At 42.5% G+C, this 3,615-nt stretch overlaps 1 pseudogene; it reads right to left on the reverse strand.

Annotated features, from left to right (window-relative positions):
* Positions 1-1,474: 1,474 nt before the first annotated feature.
* On the reverse strand, positions 1,475-2,254 carry LOC146868274 (E3 ubiquitin-protein ligase MARCHF1 pseudogene; annotated as a pseudogene).
* Between the last annotated feature and the right edge of the window lie 1,361 nt (positions 2,255-3,615).

Consider the following 3,615-nt stretch of genomic DNA (forward strand, 5'->3'; position numbering starts at 1 on the left):
ATTATTACTCTGGCGCTCCATTTGGTCAAAAACAGAGACAATATTTACACAAACAATTATTAAAGACTGTTTGAACCTTGATAATTTATCACGTATACCATGGCTGAGCTATATTTATTACTGGTTTAATCTTCTATTTGATTGCAATATCCGTCTGAACCCAGAAGCAGCCGCACTGATACCAAAGAAAGATATAAAACTAAAGTTTCTAGCATATAAGAATGCGGCTAGAGAGAGTCAGTCCAGTAACTTAATAACTGTTGCTTCCTACCTTGGTTTGAACTTAAGGAGAGGTTTTCAGACATATCTTGCGACTGTAACTTATAATTCTCACCGATTTGTCCTAACCCGCTTAAGGCTGGGGATTGTGCACCATTTAGTCTCATTCCCGCACATGAAGATTAAACCCAATACACTGTGTCCTTGTGATAACATTTCAAAACAAAGCTGCTGTCACTTTTTATTGTTTTGTAAATTTTATTGTTATTTTAGGAAGTTTTACCTTAAACCTATCTTTTTAAAATATAAGGTTCGGTCCACCAAATCTGCAATGAGGCTCTTAATAACTTTGGAAAGCCCTGATATTTGTTTTTTTTTGTAGCATCATATGTGCTAAAATGTATAAATATTAGGAAGTCTATAGTTTGCTCTGTCTAGCCCCAATCACCTTATGTACTTTGCACATTTATGTATCGCTCAGACTTTCTTTATGTACTTTTAAAGTTCGAGATGATTCTGGATGTGCATCGCATTGCTGTTATTGTTCTTATACATAGCACTTTGTGCATATTTGTAACGCACTAGACACTTTATGCGGAATCTGCACCTTGCCAAATAATATTGAAGATGTTTTGTTAGCAACTCCCAGGCTTAATTCTGAATTGTTTAAGGAAGCACACTGCACTTTAATAATGACCTTTCACACAGTCTTCTGTAATGTTCAGCGTATAAGATATTTTAGTTTGCTATGTATTTTATGTGTTTTATGTTTTTCGTTCTGCTTATATGGTTGTATCTTACATACCGAATAAAGCTTTTGAACTTGAACTTGAACTGTAGGCAGGTACTGTGATGTTCTCCCAGTATATCTTTTGGAAAGCTTTCTTGGATTTACTGGCCTGATTTCAACACCCATGTTGCTTAAATGAGATCTAGGAAGGTTCTCTCCCAAGACATTTTTTAATGAGGTCAAATAGAGCATTTTGCATCACACTTTTCACTTAAATTTGCTAAAATGACATAGACTCTGAAATGGCACTCTGAAAAGACATCAAGAAATATTCGTGTACTTTCCTGGTTTGGCTTAGTGGGTAGTTTGTCCTGAAAATGTGAATCCACATATTTGCCCTAATAATTGCTAATACACAGTGAGAATGCAAATACACATATTTGCCTCAACAAGTGCTAATATATTGTTTGGAGATTTTGGTTTTAAATGTGCTTGAAGCTCATTAAAGTCTTAGCATTATTGCTTTCACACATATTTAAAACTAACAGCCATTTTGCTATTCTGTGTTGCATGTTGCACTTTTAGCTTAATCGTTCTAGTAAGTGTAGGACACTTGTGGACAAATATCACTCGATTGTAAGCCTTCAGCCTGCGCCACAGTTGGATGTAAACTTTGCACTGCACATACATGAAGACGAGTCCTCCTGTGAATCTAATCGTTCGCCACTACCACCAGCTTTGTCCAGAATGGCCATTCGGGGACACCATCGTTGCCTTCCTCTATTTCTTCTGCAGTTCGATCTATGAACACATACAACGACCGAACTGCGCATGTGATAGCGACAGCATGGAACGTCAGTGAACAATCTTCCTTCTCTCGCGTGTTGACATCTGTAGTTTCTCCCACTTTCGAGGGGTTTTAGCTTGGTTTCCATGGTGAAGTCACATCTGCAGAGTTCACAGCAGCGCGTGCCGGGGCTCTCAATCCACTGGTGTAGGCACGACTGGTGCACTTAGCAGAGGGTTCCCGTGCAGCGACGCGGAGTGATAAGGGGGCTCTCGTCGTCTCCCTCACAGTGGCATATCCTGCATATATCCCGAGCAGGAGGACAGACAGATGTTCGCGGCTGGTTCTCTGGCGCACTTCCTGTCGTGGGGCTGCTTTGCTTGGATGTGTTACTCGATCGACTTGTTGAACTTGTCATTCTCTGCTTCCTTGCTCCGGTCGTTGTTTCTCCCCATTGAACTTCGCCCATTACTAGAAGTCTCCCGTGCGGGCACTACAGAGATCTGCTGCAGGGGCATGTTGACGGTGCTGCAGGTAACCCGTACCTGATCGGACGCCTTGTTTCTTCACACCCCCGGCGCAGCCCACCTGTAGACTTGTTCATATCCTTCGTTAAGCAAGCCCAAAGCTCGAGCGCGAAGCAAAAATAGCATTTCAGTGACGACCGCAAGTCCTCGTTTAAATAATAAATCAGATCACGCACGAAAGAAAAACAACGAATACAATCCGGATAGTTGATCATTCTCGTGAGTGTAGCCTCGTTCTGAAGTTGTCACAATGAAGCGAGGACCTCAGAAAGTAGTGGAGTCAGCCTTTTACGTGAGAGACTTGTAACAACTTTCCAAGGTCTTCTTGCCTTCTTCCCGTGAGACAGCCTGGAACTTGCTCATTGGTGCCTATTGTAGGTTTATGTCTGCCACGTGTTCCTGCCTCCCTTCACCTCTGTTGGGAAAAAGTATATAAATAGCTCAAAATATATGGATTTTAGCCTCTAGCAACTGACCAGTGGCTGAAGCGCTGCTCTGTTAATTTAGAATATTGCCTTTATCGTTTTTTATTGCTTGCTGGCTATTTGTGCATTAAACATGTGCTAGACTTCTTAGGCTTCTATGCACTATTTCTAGGGTCTCTTTTATTTGAAAGAACCTGGTGAATTGTGTGCAAGGAACATCTCCACTGGGCGAGCAGGACAGCTGCTGGGCCGGACTCTATGACCAACCAGAGGTAAGGAGGAGATTTACCGGTGAAAGCTGGGGTGGAGCACGGCCCAGCACTGGACCTAGTGATGCAGATGGACTGGGTAGGTACGTGGAGCTAAAATGAGGTAAAGACTAACCGTGTTTACCATACCACGTTCTTGCTCTGCCTACGTTGTCTCTTTATAAAGTGTAAAGGTCCACTGAAGATCCAAGTATGAGGTATTTTGAATTTAGACTGTCCGGATAGGTAGGAATGGGAATACAAAAGCAAAAACTATGTGTGCAAATTCATGGTTTAGATTGGGTGCGGTAGACAAATAGAACAGGGAGGGGGAAGATAGGAGGAAGCGCCAAGACCCGAGACAAAGATGAATGTGTGCAAGAAAGAGGCCCTCTGATCCAGCCATCTCTCCTCCTTTGCTAGCCCCTCCGGTCGCATAACTGAAGTTCAGCTGAAGGGAAGGGGATCTTTAGGTGTGAGTGTACAATACCTTTCCTTGCTCTTCACAATATCAGTTAGAGCAATAACTGAGGTATCCCTTACCCTACTTTCCATTTATTTCCCAGCCCCCATCCACAGGATGAGCTGCGAGCACAAGGCTGACAGACTCTTTCCTTTTTACCATGTATGAATGAGGGAACAGTGATGGGTCAGAAAAAATAAAGCATAGCGAACCCCC

Source organism: Triturus cristatus, chromosome 1_2 (assembly GCF_964204655.1).
Source record: "Triturus cristatus chromosome 1_2, aTriCri1.1, whole genome shotgun sequence".
NCBI lineage: Eukaryota > Metazoa > Chordata > Amphibia > Caudata > Salamandridae > Triturus > Triturus cristatus.